This window comes from Gavialis gangeticus, unplaced genomic scaffold, assembly GCF_001723915.1.
Source record: "Gavialis gangeticus isolate Ggan-Ray unplaced genomic scaffold, GavGan_comp1, whole genome shotgun sequence".
Classification (NCBI taxonomy): Eukaryota; Metazoa; Chordata; order Crocodylia; family Gavialidae; genus Gavialis; species Gavialis gangeticus.
In genome coordinates this window covers 193765074-193776429 of record NW_017728992.1, presented here as the reverse complement: position 1 = coordinate 193776429, position 11356 = coordinate 193765074, and the positions used below count along the sequence as shown (strand labels likewise).

General features: G+C 48.5%; 1 long non-coding RNA gene across 1 annotated transcript in view; it reads left to right on the top strand.

Moving 5' to 3' along the window:
* The first annotated feature begins 1970 nt into the window (after positions 1–1970).
* The window catches only part of LOC109299933, a 13205-nt gene continuing 3819 nt past the window's right edge, over positions 1971–11356 (top strand). Inside the window, exon 1 of the long non-coding RNA XR_002098061.1 lies at positions 1971–2233. This is a non-coding gene — a long non-coding RNA (uncharacterized LOC109299933). The remainder of the gene's footprint in view (positions 2234–11356) is intronic.

The window sequence follows — 11356 nt, the reverse complement described above, 5'->3', positions numbered from 1 at the left end:
CAGAGAGAGTGTGAGGGTACTTGGCTGGTGGCTGCAACACTGGGCCAAGGACTCTCCTAGGGTCTGGCAAAAGATCCAGGGCTGCAGGACTGGAGGAAGCAGCCCGGAGACCACAACAGGAAACTCACATGAAAGAAGGAAGACTGCACTGCTGTGCTAAGGGAGCAGCACGAAGCCAACAGCAGCTTCTCAGGGGCTGGGAAGAGACCCCAGGACTGTGAGTTGCCCTTTTATGAACTGTGCTTATGGACTATTTGCACTAAGCAAGAACCCCAAACCCACTACACTCTGGCTCAATAGATATTGATTATTCCATGTCTATCTTTAAAAGAAAAGAATGAGGCTAACACATCCAAGAGTGCCCTATAACTTGTGCGAGTGTTCTCCAAGGAGGTAGAAGATGTGGATTCAAGTCAGTTGGTGTCGGTTATATCTTGTGTGTCCATTTCTGCCTTGCTGGAGTTTGGCTGGTCCCTTGCAATGGAAGTTTAATGCGGACAAATTAAAGTTTAGTGTGGACAAATGCAAGGTGCTGCACCTCGGAAGGAATAATCCAAACCACAAACATACAGTGAGTGACACGGGACTGAGTGGCAGTTTTATAGAAAAGGACTTGGGAGTCTTGGTAGATCACAGGCTCAGCATAAGTCTGCAGTGTGATGCAGCTGCACAAAAGGCAAATGCAGTTTTGAGATGCATCTATAGAAGCATTAGGTGCAAGATACAGGAGGTGATAATGCCACTCTATTCGGCACTGGTTAGGCCTCATCTGAAGTATTGTATACAGTTCTGGGCTCCACATTTAAAAAAAACATGTGGAGAAGTTAGAGGGTCCAGAGGCAGGCAACAAAGATGATCAAGGGCTTGGAAAGCAAGTCATATGAGGAGAGGCTGAAGGAGCTAGGCATGTTCAGCATGTGGAAAAGGTGCTCAAATACTTGAAAGGCTGTCATAAAGAAGAGGGAAACCACCTTTTCTCTCTCACTGCAGAGAGGAGGACACAGACCAATGGCCTGAAGTTGCAGCAAAGTAAGTTTAGATGGGATATCTGGAAAAATGTCCTCACTGTTAGAATAGCGAGGTAGTAGAATAGACTACCTAGGGTAGTCATGGACTCTCCATCACTGAAAGTGTTCAAGAAGAGGATGGACAGCCACTCCTCAGGGATTATCTAGACATAGCTGTGCCTATGGAAATACCATGGGTATTTCCAGTACTCTTGAGCTTTGCTGGTTACGCCTGCTGACCCATCTTCCCTTCCCCCTCCCTGCCCCCAGTTACATGTGTCAGGTTGTTTTTAAGTCTTCTCAGAGGCATTGGGTGTTGGCTGCAGCCAAAGCTGGGGACTTTGACTAGAGTGTGTCAATGCTCCTGCTGGGAGCAGAGCTGGAGATTCCTGAATAGAGGGTCTTGCCCCTCCACAAAGAATCAGACTGATCACCATATTTGGGGTCAGAAAATTATTTTATCTCATGGTCCCATGGGTTCAGACTGTGGGGGTTTTTGCCTTCCTCTGTAGTGGGGGACATGGTCCTCTACTTGGATCTCTTGATCATATATTGGCAACATTTTATGGAAGCAGGACATTGGCCACCATGGTTCCCCTGCTTTACCTGTGGCAGGTTAGGGGTAAGGTCTGTGTTGTGTTATGTTTGGCATTAGCCTTATATAGCATTTAGATTATGGTTTGTATGGGATGGTTTGGGTAGGGGTGATGCCTCCATGACCTCTGCAGGACTGCTCTGTGACTCTGTGACTCCATTTGGTGCTGGCTTGAAACTGCAGACTAGGACATGAATGTAATTAGACTGGAACCATAAATCAACCATGACATAACTGATAATCCTCTTCTCACCCTTACATGGGTGATGTGTAAATAAGGGAATACTGCCACATACTTGAACTCACTCATTAACCACTTACGGAAGTCCACAATTTGTGCTTTTAATACTTTATATTCTTTCCCAGGGTTCATGTGAAGAGAGAAAGAGAGAGAATGAAAACACAAAGTGATCACTCAAGCGCCACGTGATGTACTTCGAACACCAAGATGGAATTGTACCCTTGTAAATTGCTATGGCTCATTCATCACCTTCTGCTCCTTGAATCCTTCACCAGCTGCTCAACTGTAGACTAAACAAGCCACATGGAGCAGGAAAAGAAGTTTGCTAAAGGGCAGCTGCTGCAGCATTTTGAAGGCAGAGAACAAAAGTATTGGATACCATAAGAACCGGTATGCTCTAACGAACCCCTAATTAGGGATAACATGGTGGTGTTTCAAAAATTGTCTGCTGTGCCATCAGCAGGAATGGCCGTGCCATTTTAATGAGAGACTGGATAAGGTTAAACCAGGGAGGTATGACAATGGGGGAAAGTAAAACGAGTGGAAAAGAGAAGACGCAGGCAGTGGGGGTTTTAACAACTAGGTAAAGTTCTGAGCTCGGGGCCTGGACCTACAGCAAATTTACACTAGTGTAATCAGGCTTTAAGCTGAAGCAGCAAAGGAGGAGCGCATATGAAGCTCTATGCTGTTATAAATTACTGGTACACCATGTAGAACAAGCCCAGGAAAAAAACAGGGGTAGAACTACATGGGTGTAACACCGCTGCAGGGCATCCACAGCTTGTACTGGGCAAGTAGGCCATTATTTGCTTCCCTGGCACCTAGAGGTCTTGCAATTGCATTTGCTTCCTGAAGCTGATAATAGGAAGAACCACACCAACCACCACACCTTGGGATACCCAGTCACATCAGGGGTCAAATCAAAACTGCCCCGGCACATGCATACACCGCCTACGTTTCTATCTGTTTGATTAGGGGATGGGCTTTATGCCCGCCTTCTCCCTCCTGTGGGTGATGCATGTAGGCAAGAAGAGTTTACTATGACCACCAGGTTATGAGGGCACTCTTTGAGCTTGAGTACTAGGAACCCATTTCTGGGGCACTGAAGGTCTTTAGTTCAATCCCTACTGAAGATCCATGAAGGATGCCATCATTACAAACATGCAATGCTAGAGGGATGTGCTATCAAGGATCCAGAGGCGCCTGTTAGTTTAAGAAAATCCACAGCAGGTATGTCCACAGGTGGGTGAAGGCAGCTGAACCTGGGCTAGCCGCAGGAGAGGAGGTAGACAGGGACCTATAGGTTGGAAGTGTTTCCTGCATGGCTAGCTACCTAGCAATAGGACAGTAGCCTTGGGAAAGCAGCAAGGGAACAACTGCAGCTTAGCTGGAGAAGCAGCAATAGGTGATCTTGAAGCTGAGACAACATACCTGGGGCCAGTCGGGAGTTCACCAAACCAAAAAAGGAGGAGTTCAGGGGATATAATCCTGAGTTCCTGAGGCAGAAGGGCCAGTGCAGCCCTGAACTTTGCAAGAAAAGCTCTGGGCAGCGCAGGCTGGCAAGGAACAAACACTGCAGGCGAGGTCAGGCACTCCCTGGGGTAAGAAACCCAGTGAGTGGGGACTTCAGCAGCTGTCTGGTGACCCAGAGGGCAGCTTTGAGGGTCTTGGCTTGAAGCAGTTGCTTGTATTTCTGTTTTAGATTTAAAACTGGAGGGTGGGGTGATGTCTGTATGGGTGGTAAGAATGAGGGGCATGCCAAGTTGTGAGCCCTGCCAGGGGCAGGGGTGTGAGAGTGAAGGAGATGGGGCAGGCTGCAACTGGAAGGGCCCGAGCCTGAGCCCCAACACAGAACAGGCTGAGAAGCCTGGCCAGAGTAAGTGGACCTATGCTAGAGGCCTACAGCCAGAATAACTGGTGGGCTAAGGCCAAGAGGGCTGAATCCCATAGGAAGGCAGATGATAACAGAGTGACACCTGCAAGGTATAGGGATGGCTATGCAGGAGGCTGGATACCATGATAAAGAGACCCAAGGTGTAATCAGGACCAGTAGGGCCACAGGGGGTGACCACTGGCCCACTGTAGTGTCAGCCAGGCACAGGTAGGTCCACCTGGCCGTGAGAGACACCTGTGGAGAGCTGTGAAGTTTTGGTGAGTGGGCAGAGGGCCCAGAGACCAGGAGAGTTTGGTGAAATTGGTTAGACACTGGTGAAAACCCTCCCAAATGATATCTGAAGAACATCCAGATGTGACAGGTGAGATAGGAAGAGAGGTATATGGAGGACCCAGAGCAGCGGTCCCTCTAAGCTGTGCAGCTTGTGCGGCTATGCAGGTGCCACGCTGCCCGGCACTCCTGTGCAGCCGTGCACGCCACACAGCTTAGAGGGAGCACTGACCTGGAGTAAGGGCAGGATTAGTGTGGTCCCCAGGGGAGCTTCATGGATGCCCTTGGGGCCCATCCTGTCACAGATGCAGAGCCAGGGAGCAGCTATGGTACGTGGCATGTTCTTCTCAACAACCACCGATGCCTAAAGCTCTCTCGTTGCACCCGCTGTGGCTCCTGACTCCAAGTAGCTGTGCTACAGCCAGCAACAGCAACACCAGTCACTGTGCTCAGAGTGCACCAGTGTCAAAGAAACACAGACATTAAACCTGAGATGGTTTAGGTCTCCTGTCTATTTTCCCAGGGGTGTGGACCCAACTCACGTTTTGGAGGCTCTGCCCATTCTGCAGAGAACTGGCCCCATGTCTTCCAAGGGAGGGAGAAGCAGTGTTGTCTCTTGTACAAAGCCGTGTCTTGTGTTCTCCCTTTTTGTCACGTTTCAGCAGGGAGAGGAAGCAATAGGTCTAAGTCACACAATATGCTCTGTCCCTTTTCTTTTATCACCCACAGGCAGGATTTGGTGTGCTGGCATTCACACCCTCAGATCATCCATAGCATGTAATGGAGCGATGTGCCCTTAGCAGAACTTGGCCCCCAGATCTTACTATGGCAATGAATCATTCTTGGTTGTTAAACCCAACTCATAGTTGCACCTCCACATGGCCAGAAGCCATGCTGGCAACTCAGCCAAGGAATTGCCTACGAAGAAAGGATGCTCCAGTGGACTGGTGATCCAGGGGCTCATGTCTGCTGCAGATTTGCCCTCCAGCAAATCACTTACCTTCTCAGCATGCTAAGCTGCCATGCTCAGCCTCAGTCTCCCACATCCTCACTGAGTGCTCTCACCACCAGCCCATCAGCTCTTCTGGGATAGGTTTCTCCAATTATGAACAGATATCCCATGCTGATAAACTTTTCTGGATGAAGGTTTCATCCAAATTTGTACATTCCTGTGATTCCAGGAATCAGCATTTTCCGGTAGAAGGATGTTCTACCGGAAAATGTTACAACCGGCTCTAATCCTTTTCAGCCTGGGAAAGGACAGCACAATTTCCTCTGATTTTAACTTGGTCCTAAACAGCACCTGCTGTGTGAGATATTTCTCTTGTCTCTCCCCCCTTCACATGTCTTTTTCATTCACCACCTTATTTCATCTCCTTCTTTATCTGCCTCCTTTCACCTGTTGTTTTTTCAGAGTATGACTTAGCCAGCCAGGACTCTTCCTTTCACCATACCACAGTGAATCTGTGAAGTTAAAATGGGGCCCTAAAGAGCTTGAAGTTGGTTTGAACTTACCTGGTCTTAGCATGTGTGCTAAGACCATTTGCTGGACCTGTGTTTTCCCCTACAGCAAAAGTCAGAGCCAGAAGCTGCATTTTCCCCACTTTTCCCCCTCCTTTTGTGTATGTTCATCTTCAGGAAAACAGAGTTGGACTTTTACAGCTGCAGCAACCACTGTGGTCTCAGCCCATTTCAACCAACTTCTGCTTTTTGCTCGGAAGAGATTATCAATCCCAACTTTGATACCACCCAACAAACTGTCAAACAAGGGGTTCCTTTTAAACACTCTCTATCTAGAGAGGAAAGGAATAAGACATGTTGTTAAAATGAAGGCCTTACCCAGTAGCAAACGTTTCCAATGATTTAACCATTTTTTCTTTCTTCTTCTGTATCTTTAATAAAAGAAGATTAAAAGTTGTAATAGTGGTGATTGCCACGGGAATGCAAAGGTTGAGGTCTCCAGTCTCAAAATCCCAATCCTTGTTTAAATGTTTAGTGCTGTTCACAAAGAAGCCTGCTGCTGTGCCTCTTTGACTCTCCAGGTTTATTAATCCCATTAGCAAAACAGGCCCCCAGAAGCTCAAGTTGTCAGGGCCCTTTATGCATCTTGGATAGGGAGTTTAGCTGTGTTTGCATATATACCATGAAGCAGGGCCTTGTAGAGAGCTAGCTCTGATATTGAGGTTATATTGCTACTGTTGGCATACTGCTTCGCAGGGCCTAGGCAGAGCAGTGCGTTAATGAGGCTGGACCGCTCCTGATTCCTGAGAGAGCCGACCAAAAGCTAGCCCGCCGAGCTCTGCACAGCAGGGCGCTGTGCCATGCAGACATGGCACTAGTGCCATCGCTTCCATTGCTGCAGAGCAATTGGGGATCCCCACAGTAGGATGGGTTTTTGGTTTCCAGTGCCAGCCCCACCTGGGCCTGGGCCCACGAACGACTTGCCATCTTCACAAAGAAATCCATGAGCACTATGCGACTCTAGCAGCTGATTCAAAGCAGTGTATCCTGCCTTCATTTTTCCAGGCATGAGCTCAGAAATCCCTTTGGAGCCGTCGACTTGCCTGCAAACTTTGGCTCCTCAGAATGGATGAAACTCAATCGTGTGCAAGGAGCCAGCCCAAAGCCTGAGGGACCCCAAGTGCTGCCTGAACTTCTCTAGCTTAGCTGGAATTAAACAGATACTTTGCATTGGCCCCTACATATAAAGGGCGGGTTTTGCCCATCATGAGGATCCACAGTCATTCACAGAAGAGTCACTGCAGTTATTGCAAATAGTGAGGAAATGCAAGAATATTCGTGGTTTGTTTGCAGTCAGAAGGGGGGAAAAAATGGGTCAAATTCATCAGACCAGCACATCGCTGCCAATTCCTCGCTCAGCTCAGGGTTGAGGCCATTTTTAATCCCCCAGCCGCCTTATTCATAACCTCAGACACAGCTGGAAACTGTCCATTGTTGTGGTGGTCTCTGTGGATCTAAACTCTTTCTGTGGCAATAAAACCTAGCGTCCGTGAACGTCTTGCAGTCACTCTGATACTTGCCTGTACAGCGTGCTGCACCATGTGGAAAGCTGGGCTTTAGCAGCCTATGAAAAGCAAGGCTGAGCTCACTCACTTTATATCATATGACAAAGGAACCTTTGTTTAAGCCAGTAACAGTGGAGTGAAGAAGTTTGGTCTGTTCAGAGATTAGGGATTGTCTGTAGGACTAATAGGAATTTATTACTCTTGACTGCTCATTTTGGCACTTGGTTCTTAAAGGCGCCGTATCAATATCTGACTGGGTGCCTAGTGGCTGGGCCACTGAAATGGGTTGAATCATTTGGAAAACGGCACTTGGGGCCATACCGACAAGGGTATTTAGATGCCTAAAGATGCAGAAAAGCCCTTGCAGGGTTTTTAAAAAAAACATGGGAAATCAGTGGGTGTTTGATGCCTAATCCATTCAGGCTCTTTTCAGAATCCCACTAGGTGCTTTTCCACATCTTTAAGCAAATCCATCCCATAGGCTGCTGAGTCACTTAAGTGCTATTGTAAAGAGTATCTGTAAAGTGTTTTATCCTAGGATACTTCTTCAAATGTACTATAGTACTGCCAAAGTTACTGCCCTCTGCCACCAGTCTGGTGGCGCCTATGAAATGACTTGGGGATAGGTGTCCTGGTCATATGCTCAGGCCTCCTAACGGCAATCCTATGCATATGATAAAAAGACCACCACAAGCACAGAGGAAGGGACATACAGACTATCCAAATGGGTTTCCAGGGAAGCCAGCCTATATCTGTTCTGTGGAGAGAGGTCTGTGTACCACAAATTATGTATCTAGTTGTATTCTCTAATGCCATTAGGCCAGCATCTTTAATGCATCTTTAATAGCCACCAATCTCACTGATTTCCTTTTTTGTTTTAACTCTACATAGGAAAGTTCAAATGTATGGGAAAGCTATGGAATATATTTGCATGCATGCTGCTTTTCTCTGCATTATATTGTATGTCATGGCATGGGGTCCCCAGGGATGGCCATGATGCCTCTAGGGCTCCGTGGCCATGCCAATCTTGCCCCATCGGGCACCCTTTTCCTTGCCTGTCATGTCTTGCTGGTAATTATAATAAATAGGGAGGCTGCCCTTGAGTTTATGTTTGGACACAGTCCTAATGGACCCCACTGAACCCTGTGGGTTCTCGGACCCCTTTTTGGGTCTTGCTGAAAATGGATGCCTCACAAGACACCCTTAGCCTTATGGGGTAAATGCATGGCTACCAAACTGCCCCTTTACCACACCCCAAGCCTTGCAGATGGTATTTAAACATTGTCCCTCTGAGGCCTTGCTATAGCTCAGCCTCTCCTTCATCACTGGGCTCTCCAAAGCCCTGTCTCTGCACCCACACTGATGCTGCAACTGCTGATGCTGAGGTCTCCACACTATAGCGTAGCCTCAATGAGACCTCCTCCTCCCCAGTAGCCTCAGTCCGGTCCACCGGTTTATAAAAAACAACCAAAATATAAGCCCCTGGGCTATAACATAATACAAGCAGTTCAGGGTGTGCTCTGTCCCTTTGAAAGAGTCAAACTTCCCCCGCAGCATTAAGTGCCTTGTAGCCCAGGGTACCTGGTGAGCTCCTGGAGCCCCATTAGTCCTATAGGCAGCATATCAGGAGGCCACAGCGTCTCCGGGCAATTCTTCTCTGCAGACTCCTTCCCCTGGCTGCTGCTAGAGAACTAACCCCCGCTGGCCTCATCCCTGGGGTTTATATGTGCCCAGGGCCCTGCCTTCTTCCCGTCAGCTGGTGCAGGCTAATTCCCTTGTTAGCCTGCTGCCAGAGTATCCTGCACCTGTGGGGTTTCTGCCTAGAGCCTTCTCCCTAGGCAATTTCTGCTCTTAAAGGAGCAGGCACTTTAGGGTCCTGCAACACTCTAGCAGAAGGCTTCAGGCTCCTGCTACTTTAAGGGCAGGCAGGCTGTGGCTGGGGCAGGCTGCAAGTGTGGTAGAAAAGCAATTAGGGGCCATGCCTGCAGGTGAGGCCAGGACCAATTGTGGAATCGGCTGACCGAGGAGGAGGTCTGGGTTTAGATGGGACACTGAGTGAAGCCATCATGAAGATCCTGGGGGCACAGGAGGGCTGCAGCTCCTGAAGGCCAGCACGGAGAGTAACACTTGTAGCAGGCTAGAGATTTGGGAAGGAACTAAGGGGTGGAGGATGTTCCTGGGGACCCAGTGAGGGGTTTGGAGTCCACAAAGCAAGGTTGAGTATAGGGAGGGGTCCAGGTGAGCCCAGAGAGAAGGGCTGAGTGTAGGGACCTGTTAAGTGGTCAAAGTGAGCCAACAGAGAAGGGCCAAGGATGAGGGACCTAGTGAGGGGTCCAGGAAGCCTAGAGAGAAGCTGAGTGTGTGGGACCTAGTGAGGTATCTGGAGCCCAGAGAGAGGGGCTGAGCGTAATAGCCTAGAGAGAAGCTGATGGTGGGACCAGCAAGAAGGCCCAGGGTAGCCCAGGAATGGTGAGACTGAGCTGGAGGCCTGGGGGCCAGGCCAGATCCCAGGACAGGGCAAACATGGTTAGAGTCCTGGAAGCAAGATGAGAGCCCAGGATTAGGGCCAGAGACCTGAGAGCAAGGCCAGAGCCTGCGACAGGGAAAACACAGTTATAAGCCTGGGAGCAGGGCCAGAGCCCAGGATAAATAGGCTTTGGAAAGAATAAGCCTGAGGACAAGAGGAGATGAGACAGAGTAGGACCAGAAAGGTCCAGAAGCATGGAGAGGAGCACAATGTGGGTAATACCAGAGGATCCAGGCCCAGAGAGGGCAGAAAGTGGGACCAGAAGGGTCCAGAAGCCCAGAGAAGGCCTGAGAATGGGACATGGGATCCAGAGTCCTGGATGAAGGGCCAAGTGTGTTAGACTAAGAACAAGTGACATCAAGTGATAACACCTGCAAGGCAGGGGGCATGGTGTAAGGAAGGATGGAGCCACACAATTGGCCCTTAAGGCAGTGATCATCACAGATACATGGTGGTCATGTGCCAGAAGTCAGGTTTGGGAAGCCCTGGGGCAGCCTCCCTTATATAAATAACCATTTACATCAAGGCATGGCAGGAGAGAAAAGAGGTGATGGCCCAGAGAGAAAGAGAGCAAGCAGGGTAGAAAAAGTTTTTGTTTTTTTTTTTAAAAAAGGTGCCTCTGGGGGCTTCACAGCCACCCCTGGAGAAAGGAGATGTTACATATACCTTTAAATTCTGAGGCAGTCTGTCTGCTGTGAGGGTGTCCATGAACGGGGGGCAAAATAAGTGCAGCAGGTTAATGGACTGATATACACATACACTCCATGGAGTCTTTCATTTCGGTCCTTCTTTGTTCTGTTTTTCCCTTAATCTAAGTTTTAAAAAAAGGAATGCCACTTAGAAAGGAGCTCCCTTCTCCTGGTGTATAGAAATGGATATCCCCCCTCCAAAAAAATCCCCAGAGGTAGTGAAAATAAATAAATGCCATAGAGATAAGACTCGAAAGCAAACATGCCTGAGATGGTTATTCTAAACAATAAATTGGACAGGACGTCCCCAGAACAGAGTGCAAACTGCCATAGGAACTGGAGAGGACAGGACACTGTCTCATCTTATCTTGCTTCCTGATGCACAGCTGTCACTTTTGTCTTGCTGCATGGGCTGAAAGGAAACACCTTTATCTTTGCCAATGTAAATGTTCTATGAAGTGACCTCTGGGTTTAACAAACAACTGTCCAGTCCCAACACTACAGGCCAGAATCGGCTGCTTTAATAAACTGCATCAGACACACGGTGCGGAGGAGAACTCCTAAGGATTAGAGAGGAAGCAAAGTGGAGATGGAGGGAACCCCCCCACAATGAGCACTTCACATCCCTCCCCACCCTGCTTAATCTCTCAGTAAGTATCTACATTGGCTGTGTGCAAATACCAAAGGAAGAGCTCACATTGCTCACACAGTTGGTTACCTCCTTCAGCCTGTACTGACCCCCTATCCAAGTGCACTCACAGTCAGGGCAGAAGTAGATTCAACTGAGTGTTTTGATAGACTCATCCTCACTGGAAACTTCAAAGCACATGACAATCAAGATAATCTGAGTTTAAATATAATGGCATCCATTGAAGTGCAAGAACCACACCCATCCCAGCAAACAAGGGCATTAAACCCTGATCCAGGCAACCAGAGACTGCTGCCAGTGCTAAGAGGATTGTGCAGATGTAGAAGCTAGAAAAGGTCAAGTTCCAGGAACCTGTATCTGCTAGCAAGTATTTCATCGTGCAGGTGTTATAGGGATGTTGCATTGGCTGAGTGCGGATATCTAGGCTGGCCTGAGGGCAAAGAAAAAAGTGTACTGGC